This window comes from Pezoporus wallicus, unplaced genomic scaffold, assembly GCF_028554395.1.
Source record: "Pezoporus wallicus isolate ANWC-B61680 ecotype Strahan unplaced genomic scaffold, APGP_CSIRO_Pwel_v1 contig_6714, whole genome shotgun sequence".
Lineage (NCBI taxonomy): Eukaryota > Metazoa > Chordata > Aves > Psittaciformes > Psittacidae > Pezoporus > Pezoporus wallicus.
In genome coordinates, this window is record NW_026637486.1 from 390081 (window position 1) to 406494 (window position 16414).

General features: G+C 40.0%; 1 long non-coding RNA gene across 4 annotated transcripts in view; it reads left to right on the plus strand.

Moving 5' to 3' along the window:
* Window positions 1–16414, plus strand: part of LOC130597330 (uncharacterized) — a 57581-nt gene that overhangs the window by 8519 nt on the left and 32648 nt on the right. For 3 of the 4 annotated variants that reach the window (XR_008971726.1, XR_008971727.1, XR_008971728.1), the window contains exon 2: window positions 9527–9606. This is a non-coding gene — a long non-coding RNA (uncharacterized LOC130597330). Of the gene's footprint in view, window positions 1–4000; window positions 4042–9526; window positions 9607–16414 lie in introns of all 4 variants that reach the window. The other variant, XR_008971729.1, reaches the window with a different exon arrangement.

Sequence of the window (16414 nt, forward strand, 5' to 3'; positions counted from 1 at the left end):
TGAAAGCAGGGACAAGTATGAGCTCAAGAAGTGAAGAATTGCTGTATAACCTGTGCAAACAACCAGGACTTAACAGAGATTGAAGAGTTACACAGCTAAAATCATGCACAACTGGATAAATAATTCCGGTTGCATCAACATGGCCTTGAAAATAGTGTGCCATTTTAAGATAGCTGAAAACTGAGGGGTTTGTGTGGAATATTCAGTTACAGCTGTTGGGAAATGGAGGGATTAACTGTGGTCTTAATGCGCCTGTAAATTTGCCAGGTAGTCCACATATGTATAAATATCCTTTTTGTTAAACTGCTGGTTCCTTCCCTTGCTAATGACCTGCAGGTTCTTACTGTTTCTGGGGACTATAGCATAATGCTTAAGAATAATCATGCTGAATATATACTCTACAGTCTGGAGAAATACAATCTGTTGCAATGATCCTAGAAAGCAGTGAGCAACGTTAAACTGAACTTCTTGTTTATTAATCATCTCCTCAACACTAGAGCTGGGTTTTGGTGATTGGCATATTGTATCTGTGTCACTTCAGTGTGATGCTGCTGAAATAAATGATTCTTGTATAACTTCAGGCTCCAGAGGCTTATGCAGGCGTTTTAGTGGGCATCAGGTGTTTTTACATGTGCCACGTGATATATGAAGTGGACTTTTCTCTATGTATTCTCTAACTTGACTTCTTTTATATGTGGGCCTTCTGTTTATGCCATATTTTTTCCATATCATCTGCCTGGGGAGCCTAGTAAGGAAGAGCTCAAGGCTGAGAGCTTCTAGCATCCCAGCTACAGTGATCTTGGTGCTATGAGCATTGTCCTCAATGTGGCATCCACATGAGGGCATCTATGAATTGTCTGGTTTTGCTTTAGGATTCCTTTCAATGCCTGCAATTTCTTCAGGCAAAGAAACAGGACGAAAAATAACTTTTCTGAGGCATAAATAATATGAACAGGTATTTAGATGTCTGTGGTACGTGTTCTCCACCCCTAGTTAGTCACAGCTGTGGGAAGAACCTACTTGCCGGTGCTTGATTCATAGAGATGCTGTGTAAATCTTGTTATCATGTAATAGTATGAGACAGAATGTAAAGTCTGGGTGAAGGTCTCTTCTAAAGGTTGGGTCTGAAGTGATAAGAGATGCAAATCTGGAACTGTTACTTTGCAGCTCAGCAACTTGGTGTTTATTTTGACTCGTGGAAATCTGTGCTTTTCACTAAGCAAGAGACTAATGGTAGAATGGGAGACTGCTGTACCTCTTTCCTTGGGACTATAACTTTATAGACTGATAACTACTTGTGAACTTGCTCCATTTCTCCTTTCAGGTACCTCATCAATGAAGCACATACCAAGATAAAAGTATTAATTACTTTCAGCTACTTGGACCAAGAATAAATAGGTTTTCATATTACAGTACAGTATGAATTAGCAATTAACATAATTCAGTAGTGCCCACTGATGTGAAGTGCAGAACTTGAAAAGATTAGAAAAGAAACCTCAGTGCTGTTGAGCCTTTACCTCCAGCCCTGCAGCTTTCGGAAAGGTATACAGTAGATTTTCAGTCTAGTGAATATTTCTTGGCTGGCAGCAGATAAAAGCCTTCAGCTCCCTGGGAGAGGACGGAGCATAGAGAATGCTGGTTGCATTTAGTCATTAGTGGTATCCCTTTAATGCTGGCTAAATGATCTTGAGAATTTTGGAAATAACAATAAGGAGAATATAATTTCAGTGAAGCAGAGTTCACTTTTGATAAGGGATTTCCAGAAACTATTTCTTTGTAACTATAGAAACACCTAAATTTTCTTATCTTTGATGCAGAATGAGAACAGACTTTTCTGAGTTCTTGGTAAATCCCACAGCTGATAGTGAATGCTGAACACACTGAACGTAGTAGCAAGGAGGCTCTTTGGAACTTGCTTCCAGTAAAACATCCTTGAAATCAGAGTAATATTCTCACTAAGCTGCTTAATAATGAGAATAGCGGTCAGAGGGGTGTAGCTGTGAATGTCCTTTGAGGTGGAAAAAAAAGGCTGAATCAGTAAATTAATTTTCTGATTCTTTTATGAGGTGATGATTATCTGTGATTACAGCCCCATTTTAGGAACTTGGAAACAAAACCAAATGCGCTTGCAAAAGAAGAAAATAAAACTTTAGGTAACACTAAACAGGAGCTTAATGTTTATAACAGACTGATATAGGCAACTAAAAACCTGGATGATGTAAGGAAGATAAAAGGCTTTTAAAACTATGGCTTCCACTGTAAAAGATGTCAGGTGAAAGTCACTAAATGTGAGCATCGTACTTAAATTTGAACAGGATTTGGTATGAGGCCATGTACAGTCACTTTCAACCTCGACTAGTTCCTCAAATGCTGCTATAAAACTTGTTGCTTCTTGTTTAGCTGTTGTCAGTTGGGAGGGGAAAAAGCAGAAGACTGAGCAGTGGGAAAGGTTTCATTGAAGGTGCTTTTGGGTTTTGGCATAAGGGAATCTTTGTTTAGTTTTGAACACTTCATCCTGTAGGTAACAGGTAATGTTTGTGAACAAGTGTAGGGGGCAAACTGGAGTTTAAAAATATCAATGTGAGCTGAGTCATAGCACACTAAATCATGAGTAATGAAGCACAAGAAGGCGTTCAGTAATACTGTATTTAATGTTGTGCTTTATAAAACAGTTGCTTTCCTGTTCTTCCTGTTGCTAAGTGTGTAGATCTCATCAGTGAAAAATACTGAGCTAGATTCTCAGCTGGTGGAAACTTGCACATGTAGCCAAACTTGGATAGTTTTAACTGCAGCCACCTCACGTAGCTCTGTAGCACTGAGATGACTGTAGTCTTTACAAGAGTAAAGCCTCTGCCAGTAGTGAATGCCACTAATGCCACATGTGAAAACTTGTTTGCAAGCAATATTCCTTCCTCCACTACTTCATGGCAGAGGGGAGAATATAATACGGTGCATTAAAATTTCTCAAGGAGCTGCATGGGTGGTTAGACACACAGTGACTCTTATTTAAGACAATTCAGCTTTAATAGGAGGTATGTGGCTAAATAGCCATGCAGCACTTGGAAAATATGGTACCTGGATTGCAATAAGCCGTAGTGACCCTGATGAGCACTTTAAACCCAGTAACTCAGTGCTGTTACAAGAAACTTAACTGATGGTCTGAAACCTGCAATAGGAAATCAGCCAAATTATTTTTCACTCTCTCATGCAGAAAGAATCTTTCTGTCATGAGAGAAAGACTTCTCATTTTCAAGAGCATGCAGCAGTATTTTATGCTGTTCTTTCTTTGTCAGTTGCTAGTTAACTTTGTGCATGTGTGGGTTTAGTTTGTTTTTAAACTGTCTTATTTGGTCAGGTAAAAGGTTTTCTCCTGGGCTTGACCTGAGAACTCTCCCCAGACTGTAATCTCACTTGTCATTCCATGCTTCTTGCTTAACATTTGTGCTTTTTGTCATAAAACTGTTGTATACTGTTAGTTGATACCAATGCAATTAAATACCATGAGCACCTGTACTTCTCGGGGAAGAAGGCTGCAATTTCACGTAACAGTTACTATGTAGAGTGACTTCTTCGTGAGTATGAAAAATTACTCATCTCCCTTTTCCAGGATCACATGGGTGCAGGGAATTGCCTCTCAGTTGAGCTACAGAAACAAAAGCCAGGAGTATGGAACAGGGTTCAAAAGCCAGCACCTTTAAGCCAGTGCTAATTCTCAGTTTTGAGTGTGAGACACTGAGACTGGCATCGCTTTCTGAGGTGACTCTCCTAACAGGTATCTCTGAGCTTGTCAGTCCCTGAGGTTAGGAGAGACAGATCTGTCCTGCTTCTAGTTCCACTGCCTGAGATGTGGGTGAGAATAACCTGTGGTGTTTGATATAACACACATAGTGGTATCTGACTAGCACCTTCTACCATGTTGTTTATCTATCTCTCTTGGAAATACCTTACTTGATACATTCTATGATTTCATATATGGGCTTTTTCCCCATTTGTTTTTCAGGCTGAGATAATGGCTCTCTGGAAGAGCTGGAAAATACACAAGTAAGTTTTTAGTCTTACGGGGTTTTTTTTCCATCCTCCTCTGAGTCACCTTCTAGAAGACCACATCATTCTGCAGTGTCTGACTAGAGAGCTCCAAAGACAAACTTCCTAACACAGGAATTCAAACTGCTTGAGATCAGCTCGTGAATTTTGAGTTCCTGACAAATTTCAAGGCACATTTCAGGTTTCACTGCAGATGAACCTGAAGCAAAAGTGCATGCAAATAGTCTTTATTTTTCGTCATCAGCAGCACAACCTCAAAATTTGGGTGGTAATGTAGAAAAATGCCTATTTTGCCTATTTTTTTTTTAATTACAATGTGTACAACTAAGAAGCAGAAGAGTAGCAGGGTCTATTTTTATTTCACCTTAATATCATGTTTTGGCACAGCGGTTGCAGGTAATCCAGATTGATGCTGTACCTTCAGCAGGGTAAGCAAGCACAGAGCTTGCACATGTTAACCTAAGTAAACACCTGTGTATCTTTCCATCCCTCAATGTGTAAGATTTACTTAGTTTTCACAAAGTGTGTAGTAGTTCTTGTGTGAAACTCTCTTGTGGCAGATGCTCTTCTCAAAGTGCAGTTTTTCCTGGCCAAAAAGAAACCCCAAACCACATCTCTCCATGGTCTCTTAAATAGAATAATGAACAGAGGGTGCAATCTTTGTCTGCTGGGGAACTGAATATAATACTTGCTGTCCAGAGTGTTGCTTTTTCTGGGGAAAAATGCAACCTACTACTCCCTCTCCTGGCCTCACAAGGGAAATATATGGAATTGTCAAAAGGGGGCATTCTTGCTTTTTCAGACAAATGGAAAATTAAGTCATAAAGTGTTATAGTTAGACCTGTCATTTAGGTAGAGCAGAAATTGCTCAAGTTGGCAAAGTCTTTAGCCAAAGCAAATATAACAGATGGAATATTAAATATCAGAAGTGAATTGCAGGCTAATTTAATCTCTTATTTTGTGGACAGAGGTTTTATCTCTTTCACCTAAGGTTTATCCAAAGCTTTTATTAATTGATGAAAATTCCCACTGCACAGTTACTCACTTTCTGTGTATGAAAATATATAATCCCCCAGTTGTCTGTTAAATCTCATCTAGAACAACTCTCAGTATAGCCATGAAAATACATATGTGACAAAGTCCTGCCAGTCTGGTTTAAGGATTTACTACAGCTGATTTTGCACTTTGATCTGGCATATGTACAATTGCCGAGTAAGAGTTGGGCAAACCATACATCATTGTAAAAACCCTTTGAAAGGATATATCCTTATGTATAGCCCATCTAGATATACCTCTGGAAACTGAGAAATTACTGATGGCCTGGGTAGTTCTTTTTCACTGAAACTAGAGCAAATCCAAGACTGACTGTGCAAATAGAGAAGGATGTTGGTTTTAAGCTTCTATGTTCAGAGATGTTCACTTCTGGGTTTGCCTGTATGCTTGTGGATTAAACCTGTTAACAAACAGGTTCCAACTGGTGCTGATAATTCTGGTCTATTTTACTCTGTCTCTCACAGGTATTTGTAATATTTTTATTTGCTCTAGTAAACAAAATATTTGTTTACTTCTTATGATTATGTAAAGTCTTCCTATGGTAATTAATGCGCTTTACAATTAATATTCTGGATTGATGAGGGCAAAGCAAATGTGTGAACTGTATTAGAAAAAAATCACATCTGAAGTTAGAGTTTTTCTCTTGCCTAAAGAATAATTTCCTTCTCTTTAGAATTCAGTTTATCTAATGCAAATAAAAAATGACTTCGATCTGCTCTAAGATTATAGAATATTTTGGTTACTTTCTTTTTCAACCAGCATGCTGGTTTTTCACACCTCAGCATCTAATTCAAGTGTAGCGTTAGGGTTGGGATAAATGTTTCTCGTGCTAGACGGTATAATCAGGAGACACCAGCACAACAAACAGGTAAAGGGGTCAGTCCTTTTGAAGTATGAAGCTTGAAAGCAGCTGTGGAGATGGCCATAAAATAGTTTAGTTTTAAAAGAAACAGATGTCAATGCTCTTTCTTCATTACCTGTCACCTCCTGTAGTCATTTATACTTGAGGAAAGTGGGTGCAAGGCACTACCAGATACTACTTACTCAGCAAACTTATGAGTAATCACTAAGCTGTGGAGAAATAGACAGTGTTTACACTGACAATTTTCTCATGGTAATGGAAATAAAGCATTGGCCTTGAAGCAGTTGCTTCTGAGCTCCTCATATCTCTGCTTAGCCAGGGTGGGAGGTTAAGTTGGAGTTAAATATTTGTGTCAAATACTCCAGCTCGTTGTGCCTTAAATTGCCAGTGTAGACATACTCTTACAGAGGCTTGGGCCTGGGTATTTGAAACAGATTTAAGTCAAAATGAAAAGGAGGGACAGAAGACTATAGAAAAGTAGCTGTAAGTATGTGGAAGAAATCTACAAAGGATAATCTGTGCTCATCAGTTTGAATTAAAATGTGAGCAGATAAGAACTGCAGTTAACCCACTGAGGAGAACTATAGCAGAAAGATAAAAAAGGGTTAAAAGGTGGGCAGAAAGGCAAGATGGTAAATCTGCTCCCTTGGTTAAGTGACTCAGTGCACATTTGTTGGGATTCTGTATACAAACATACTTTTACCTACACCTAGCATGACCAATTTTAGGATTTCTGACTGGGCAGGAGGGAATTCTCCCATTTCATGGCTGTTTTGTACTACTTTGCACACAGTGGTGCTCCTTAGGGTTGACTACACGAAGATTTAAATATAAAGGTTGCTGTTTTGTTTTGGGACAGGTGATGCCCAGATGTGTGTTTTGAGCATGGTTTTACTCCACTGCAAAACTAGTAGGTCTTCTAAGAGAAATGATAGTTTGTGACTTTTCATTAGGAATCTATTATTAGTGGCTGTTTAGAAAACAAAATGCTGCGGTAGGAATGTGGTTGTACTTAGAATATATTTACTGGTATGTTGTGTAGGTGGGAGGGAATGTGAGATATTTAGCAGTTAAAACAACAAAATCCAAGTAACTATAAATGATCGTAGCACACCATGAAGTGGAAATCAGGTAATGCATTACAGACTACCCCAAACTGATGTTTGTGTGAGAACAAATGAAGGTATCCTCAAAGGAGAGATTTGCTATTGCACAGCAGCTGTTTGTTCCCGGTCCTCTTAGTGTGGTAACTTGCCTGTTGCATGTGCTCCTGAGACAGGAGACTAAGGTTCGATTCTGCAAGGTGCTGAGTGTTCTTCCCTTCAGGATATGTGTGAGCAAATGAGTAGGCTCCACTGGAATGACTGGTGTACTTGATATGAAGCATGTAACCTGATCCTTGGGCAACTCAGGCTCCTTAGTATGTTTTTCCCAAAGGTCCATCCCATCTCCTGGTTTAAAGTGTTTTCTGTGTCACCAGAAACCAGTGAAACTTTTGCCTGCTCTTTGAATAATTCCCTTTACTGATGGTTTTGCTCTGAAAATGCTAGTGAGTTTGAAATTGTACAGTTTGTAATTGTTGTATTGGGCTGTAGCTTGGCATCTCCTAGATGGTTTTGACTGGTTGAACTTGATGTTTGCTTTAAAGTTCCTGGGAATATGTAGCTTACGCATAGACATGCTGTGGTCAGAGAACTGAGCAGTTCAGTTAGGTCAGCTTCAGGTATTGAAGGAATAGTAACCTTGCACAGTGTTTCTGTAGATTCCTCTTGTGCTTCCCACTGCCCTATGGTCAGACCTAATTCTAAAATGCAAAGGAGGAGGGAAGAAACTTGCCTGTGACTGTAGGGAGGTATTGATCAGGCTGTAAGAGAGAAAAGGGCTATACATACAGACAGGAATAATCATTTGTAGGGTAGCAAGGAATAAGCTCTGAATCCCAGAGCTCAGCTATCAGTGATAAATTCGGGCACTCAAAGCCAACTGTATCCTGGGCTGCATCGAAAGGAGCGTGGCCAGCAGGTCAAAGGAGGTGATCCTGCCCCTCTACTCTGCTCTTGTGAGACCTCACCTGGAGCATTGTGTGCAGTTCTGGTGTCCTCAACATAAAAAGGACATGGAACTGTTGGAACAAGTCCAGAGAAGGGCCATGAGGATGATCAGGGGACTGGAGCACCTCCTGTATGAAGACAGGCTGAGAAAGTTGGGGCTGTTCAGCCTGGAGAAGAGAAGGCTGCGTGAAGACCTCATAGCAGCCTTCCAGTATCTGAAGGGGACCTATAGGAATGCTGGGAATGGACTCTTCATTAGGGACTGTAGTGATAGGACAAGAGTAACTGCTTAAAACTTAAACAGGGGAAGTTTAGATTGGATATAAGGAGGAAGTTCTTTCCTGTTAGGGTGGTGAGGCACTGGAATGGGTTGCCCAGGGAGGTTGTGAATGCTCCATCCCTGGCAGTGTTCAAGACCAGGTTGGACAAGGCCTTGGGTGATATGGTTTAGTGTGAGGTGTCCCTGCCCATGGCAGGGGGGTTGGAACTAGATGATCTTAAGGTCTTTCCCAACCCTAACTATTCTATGATTCTATGATTTTGGTAAGACTTCAGTTACATGGTGAAAGATACATGTTGTTCCAAACATTGCTCAAAGAGCTGGGTAAGAAAAAAGCCCACAACCAACCAACCTGGAGATCAGGAAAGTGAAATGTATCTGAAACTTTTGCTAGTTCACAGCGCTAGGAAGAATATAACATGACCAGGTCTTGCATAAATGCCTGGATCTAATTCCTGAGAGAAGCAAACTTAGACTGGGAAGAAATGTGTCATCTAAGGACATGCTGTTGCACCAGCTTAATCCAGTAAAGTGCTTCAATTAAGGGTTGAGCTTGCCCAGCTCCTGCATAACCAAATGGACTTGTGAGAACTGAGCATTTCACATCACTGGTACTTTAGCTGGCATACCTGTGAAGTTGTCAGAATGACAGTTGCTTCTGTTTTATGCCAACGCCATGCTCTGACTAACCCAGATGAATTATGATTCCTTTAATAGTAGTAGTGAATTATTTGTCCAGTTTTAGAGGGAACTGGGTATACAGCTCTGCTAACATTTCCCTGCTTTAACTCAAGCCAGCCATGATCTCGTTTAGGCTCTTTTCAGCTGATGATAATTTTGAGATCCCACAAGAAGTTTCAAGTGTCTGGTTCTTATTTGTCTTAATACCTCTTTAGACAGTGCAAAGGATATTTTTTTCTCAGCAGTGTGATGGGCTCCTCTGTAAGTAAGAATCAATGTGGGAACTTTATGGAGTTCAAATTTAGTATCAAACCCATCAAGATTTGCATGTCAATTTGGCTGTGAATTTCCACATGGGCTGCTGAACATGCTTCACTTGAAACCATACTCCTATAGATGTCTGTTTCATTTAAAGAGAGAAAAAAACCCAAATCCTCAAGAGAGGGACAGCCAGGATGCTCAGAAACCAGTGTTTGACCTTGTACCTTCAATGAGTGTACGCAAAACTTTATTAGGAGAATAGAGAGAAATTAAGCTTTTCAAATTCCCCCACAGAAACTACTCATCTGATACTTCACAGAAGACGACTGACCATAAGCCAACATTTCCTGGTCAAGAATCTGTTTGTCTCACAGGTAAGAGCAAAACTCCAAAGGATTCTTGGCTTTTGGGAAAATGCAGGCCAAGTTCTGGAACTCTTGGCTTGAAGTTGTACTACAAATACTGTATTAAGACAGAAATGAAGTCGGGAAGCACTTCTGGAGTCAGCGTGGTGGATGGCAAGAAAAGGTAAGAGCACAGTGATAAATAATGTGTTAGTTTCCAAAAGGAGAGGTGTCGTCTTGTTCCTGACACACTGTCAAGAAAGATGTTTTACTGATTTGACTCTCTGTGTTGAAGAACACACAACAGTTACTTAGTAAGTGGTGTTGTAGGGAATCTCACCCATGTTACAATAAACTGAGCTCCAAGATAACATATCTTTTATGCTTTTACGCTTTTTGGATGATAACTGTGAAAAATTACCTAGTGGAGGTGAGCAAAGTGTACCTGTGGCCATTTTCTCATGACCCCGAATGATAAAGTTTACTGTCTTGGATCATGATGCGTTGCCAAATGACAGGTTTGCCTGTCTGGCCAACAGAAAGTAATTGAGGGGTGTTAGAGTTTTACAAGCCATGTTTCACCACAGTTGTAGCTTTTTGAGCTGTTAGACCTGAACAAATTAGGTCAGAATTGACAGAATAGGGTTGGCTCTCATTTTGCTTCTGTTTTTGACTACTTTTGTGTGTGTACTTTGTACCCAAAAGCATCTATAGGAAGCACATAGTATTCTGGAGGTATTGCTGTTGTCACTTCACTTTGAGTTGGGATTTTTGGTCTTATGGTACAAGTGTTAATCTTTTTTGTGGCTGCTGTTCTAAAATCTGTATCTTGAATCCTGTATCTGCATGAATTTAAACAAGAAACTTGATAGACTACTGTAAGTGGGGAATTAGGAAGTCCCAACCAGCTGGAACTGCTTAATAGTGGAAGCTTTGCTGACCTTAGGTTAGCTGTCTGCAAGCCATTTATTTTTGTAGGTATAGGGCCAAGATATGGAGCAGCCAAATTGCTTCTCTCTTGCTCTTTCTCACCCCCTTCCCTTCTGTAGTGGCTTCATCTGCTGCACCCGTATTGTGTCCTGAAACACATGAGTAATTGCAAACAAAGGAAAAAAAACAAACTAATGTGTGCAGTTTGTCTTGGTTTTGGTTTTTTTAATATCCTTTTAGGCTTTGGGGCAGCAGATTCTGTGTAAATAATCCTTATGGCTGAGTTTCTCTGAAGCTGTTCAATACCTACAGACTCTGTGACTAGCTTTGGTGAATTTCAGCTAGCTTCATCCTTGGATAACTTCATCTGTATAAAATGTCTTCTCTTGCCACTTTGAATTTGTATAAATCTAATAATAAGCATGTCATGAGGTATAAAATCTGAGGCAGGCTGGTTTCTATTCATTACACTTTCCTAAGCAAGCTATGTCTAGAAAGAGGGAACATTTAAAGAAAGGAAGGCTGGTTTGGTTACTTAAACTCCTGTAGGGAGAGAGACTCAACAGTGGCACCAAACACAAAAGATAAGCATGTTCCCTGGAAAAGGCTTTGTGTGTGGTCCTGTGCTATCTGGTATAGAGTGCAAGATGTTCTGGTTTGATTTAAGCTCTGACTGTGGGGCTTGACAGACAATTGCAGGCAAGGAGGGAGAGGTGGGAATTTTTATGTAGTGAACTGCCACTTCTCTATGCTTTAGGATATTCTCATGGATCTTGGAAGCATGTTCTTCGAGAAGTCTAGTTCTCTGTCCTCCTTTTCACATGCTCCATTGGAACCGGCATTTCCTCTTTCAAGCCCTATTTGCCATTTATAGGGTACAGGAGCCACCATTAGGAAGCAGCCTGTGAGTGGCCAAGTATTCAGAACTTTCCATAAAAAGATGAGATTCCTCAACTTTTCCAGAAGTTTGGCTTCTAGAGATGGACTCTTCATAGAGGTGTTGTGTGGTGTTCTGCACTAGAAAGGTATTTTGGGAATGCTGTAGGAACATGACTGGGAAACAAAGCCTTGTGTTAGACAAATGCTTTGATACCTCTGTGGTGGCTGTCTGCTTCAGGCAAACAGTTTGGCAGATGGACTTCACTGTAACCCCAGAACAGCATAAGCACTGAAAATCCTTCCAGGTACTGGAAAAAAAAAAGAGATGTGTGTTTGTGCTGTAACAGTGAGATATTTAATGATCAAAGTTGGAGGGGGGGGGGGGGAAGCTTTCATTTGAGGTATTGGATGAACTGCAAGACCCCGGGATGAAAATGTTTTTCAGGTTAGATGTAGTGTAACTGTGGTAGCACAGCTGAGATGAGACTGGTGTTCAGTATGCATAAAACAGTAGAAAAGGTGTTAAATGAGCTGGAAAAATTAGGAATGATGGAACTAGTGTGGGGACCAAATGCCCCTCTTTGCATGAAGTACCTGAACTCCTAGGTACAGCCTCTGTGTAAATATGTTAAGGGCAAATGAACCAATTAGAATATCACAGGAATTATGGGCCAAGATTCCAAAGTAAATGAAGTGCTTAAATATATGCAAGAAACAAAAATATTATTGTATTAGCATTGGTCTTCAACAGACCACATGCTAGACAGAAGCAGCTCTGTAAAGGAAAACATTGGTGGGAGAAAAACATGTAATGGGCAGAGTTTTAAGCTTATACCTCATGCTTGACTATTTCAGTGTGAAATAAATGAAAGCTACATTTTATGAAAGAATGCTTCATTGTGTTAGGAAAGGACTTTATTTTTCCTGCTTATGTTTGATATTAGGGGAAGTTTTTACGGGACGCTAAAGTACACGTTTTCCAGCCTGCAGTTACCATGGATTTTCTTGAAATAAAAAATAAAACCACAATCTAATAACTAAAAAAACCCCAACTTGAAGCAGCTCTGAGGGGTTTGGTAGTATATTATTTTGCCCTGAAGCAGGATCAATTCAGTTGTTATTCAAAGAAGTTTGTCTGGCTTCCCTTTAAAACCCTTATGATAAAGACTAAGTCTTTCTGCTTTCATCTGTTCACGTTGGACTCTTTACCTGAGATGTTAAAATCCATGTCCATTATTTCTAGTCTTCTCTGTGTTAAATAATTAGTGATTCTCTGCAGTAGCCTTTCACGTAGCAGAACACTCTTACAGTGTCCCCTCAAATGGCCTTTGTTTCACAAAACAGCTTTGCTAAAGGCAGTGAGATATAATGCAAATAGAAAAATATGATGTAAGAAAGACAAAGATGATACTTGAGCCAAACCCAAATGCCAGTGTGGAAAGATTTGAGAAGCAAACAGGGTGTTTCTTGGTGTGATAGTCTTTACTCCTAAATATCCCCTTAAAGGACAGGAATAATTTTGTGGCTTTGAAGCACTGCTCCTGTTGTTAAAAGGTACAACTTCCTCTACGCTGCGTATGTGTGGTGTTTCAAAGTTTGCAGCAAGTGGCTTTTTGCTGTGGTCTGTGTTGGATGGGATACAATCCTCTGTGTCTTTCACTTCCACATTATTGAGGGGAGGGACTAGGTAACTTGTTTCATGAGCAGCTTTGTCAAATAGCCTGAGAGACACCTGCCTCCCATAAGACTTTGCACATTTGAATCTCATCTATCAAAGGAAAGGCTGATATTTTCTAGGATGCCATAATTTGTGGAAATGAATGAGCTTAATTAAGCTCATGGGAAGCTCTCACGAATGGCTGGAGATAAATATCAAATGGGGTCAATACACTGTCATGAGACTTTTGGCTTGTTACTGGATGTTCCCATCCCTTTGGGATGGCCTAGAGGGCAAGGACTTCTGAGAAGATTGGGGTTGGCCATGATTAAAGCTATATTTAGAAACTTTTTTAATTGCATAGACTTCAGGCACATTAGAGCTGGCTTTTTTTTTTTTTAATGGAACAGTTTTCTGTTAGAAAATGCAGTTTAGTGGAAATCAGAATGTTTCGTGGGACTGTGTCAATCTGACTGCAGCTTTTGACAAGGAGAGAGAAAATGAACTCAATTTTTCAGTGTTTTAGTAATATGAGACAGTTCAATAAGGCATATGTTGTCCAAATGACACAATTTGACATGTTTCGTGTTGAAACTTAAAGCAGAATGAAAGTAATCATACTATTCTACCAAGATATGAGTATGTAATAGGTATTCTATCTACTGCACAGTAATTTGTTGCCAGTAATTCATGTTGAAATGGAACATGTGGGTAGCCACAATTTTTCACCACATGTCACTTCCATAGAATGTTATTTTGTGTCTTTATTCCAGGTAGGAACAAAAGAAAAATGTAAAAGGCTGGAATTTCTTAGAAAATGGAAGTTCTGCTCAGTATGAGGGACAGTTGGCAGAATAAACTCCAAATCTTGATGTAAATCATCTATCAGAGGAAAAGATACTGGGCCTTCCTGTAAGTCTGGAAAGAAAGCAGCAGGCCCAGATTTTACTACATTGGAAAGTACCTGCTGATCACACAAAGTGAGCAACTTGGTAGCATTCTGAGGGCTGGGAAAAGACGCTGTAGGAACGAAGAGAGTAGATGAAATAACTTGGAAACCCATCCTCGGAGAGAACCTGGTCTGCTCTTCCTGATAAATGGCTGGAAATTGGGAACAGGCACTGAGACAAGGAAGTAACCATGGGCAAAATGATCCTGGATGAGCTGTAACATTTTTTTATATAGATAAATCCCACCAAGAAATACCTCTTGAGTGAATTTAGCCCCTGTGCTTACAACTTGCCTGGTTGTGTCCCTTGCCAGGGGGCACTGAGACGTGTTTGTTGGGGTGATGGGATTAGGTCTTGGATTTACTATCGCAACTTGCCAGCTACTACAGTGGATTGATTGGCAACACATTTGTTTGCACTTCTTCGCTGGGGAGAAAAGGGTGCTTGTTGCCTATCAATTCTGAGTTCACTTTATAGCATAGACAAACTGCTTAAGACTAAAAACCAAAGGACTAGTTCATGATTATAGTGCTGGAAACACAAATAGAACTGTAAGAAACTATGCAAGATCTGAGTGTGTCTTGCATTGGTCTCTTGTTTTAGCTTGTACTTGGGATTTACTCCAAGGTATTTGTTACAAAGAGCTAACAGTCTGCTTGCTGGTGCTGTTCCTTGAGAAGAATTCCACATCTAGGTTTGATTCGTGGTTAGATTGGGTGGCTGCTTTTGAATGTGCATAGTTTATTATAATTTTTGACATTCATGGTCTTGCTTCTAGGTGCTTGGTGTAAGGGAAGGTGCTAGTGTCATATACCCAGGCTGGCTTGGAAGTGGATCTCACGATACAGAGGCTCAGTGCAAGAAGGACCCTGCAGATTGGATATTTCTGCCATCATTCTTCCAAATTTAGTTTTGTAAGTTTAATATTTTAATATAAGTTTATATACAAGTTTAATATTTCAATAGTTTATAATAAACTAAGCTTAATATTTTATAAGCTACCTATTGGATGTGGTATTTTTAGCATTATGGCTTATTTCTGTGTGTTCCTTTCTCAGCAACATGGTGGTACTGCATTCATGGCTTGAGTGTTTTCAAGTGACTTGCCAATGCTGACTAATGCCATCAAGCATAGTTTGGGGCTTGAGAATCCCAACACAGTTCTCCAGACCACGCTATGTAGAAATGGCCATAGAAGTAACAGCACAGAAATAAAATACACTGGAACACGCTGCCAAGAGAAGCTGTATTCAGTGTTCAAGGCCAGCTTGGATGGGGCTTGGAGCAACCTGTGGAAGGTGTCCCTGCCTGTGGCAGGGGCTTGGAACCGGATGAGCTTTAAGGTCCCTTCCAGCCCAAACCAGTCTGGGGTTCGATGAATAAGCTAAATTAAGCTTATTGAGCAAGTTAGCTCATTTGCTACTTTCTCAGCTTTTTGCTTTTCTGCCAGTGGTGATGTGTTCCTGCAAATGGTGAATCAAATAGTGGGATTTTTCTTTCCTTTCCTGAAACATGCAGGAAATGCAAACCAGCCTACTCTCGCAGCACACTCCCTAGTAGCCGGTATGCATCAGTCATACATGTAGCTGTGTCAGCAGTGGCAAATTGCAAACTCTGGTATGTCTATTTGCAAATGTACTTCTCAAGCCATGCTCCGTCTTCCTAGAGCAGCTCCAGGTTAGTCACCTTCCTTCTACTGCTACGTCTGGGAGAGTGACAGAGCCTCAGCCAACGTTTCCTGGTCCTGCCTTGGTAATCATGAGTTCTTCATACATCTCACTGAGAAACAGAACCATACTCTGGACCCACAAGTTAAGATGGGCCTGAAGTGGTCCTGTTGATGGAGGAATAATTGTTTTTTCCATTACATGAGCACACAGGTTTTTTTTTCTTAGTACACTTTTCACATCAAAAACACATAAGAAAAATTCTGTAACCCAACTTAATATATGCTACTGTGTCCCATCTTGGGGGATGAATATGTCGTTCCATATGCTGTAGCTAAACATAAATGAACTGTTATTAATGATTGCCATAATGTTTTCTAGCAGTTAGCTGGCTGGGATTCTAGGAATTTTTTTCCACTGTGTTTTGAAGGGTTAGGTTATTTAAACTTACTATCAAATAGAATCAGATCAAAGTGAGCTAATTTTTCTTAAACACTAATCATTTTAAGGCTATTGAACTAAATATAGAGGCAGTTCATTAAATCATTAAAGCAGCCTGCAATAATGCTCACAAAGTCATTATAGTGCTATTCCCCAGCCTGAGAGGTGGTGTTGCCTTAAGCACAGTTTAATCAAATTAGATGGTGGGCTATGTCCTGGGGTTTCTCCTATTGATATTCATTAAAAATACATGATTTATCACTAATCTCTGTAAGGTATATCCTACTCCTCCAAATGAATTTTGTAAATGTCAG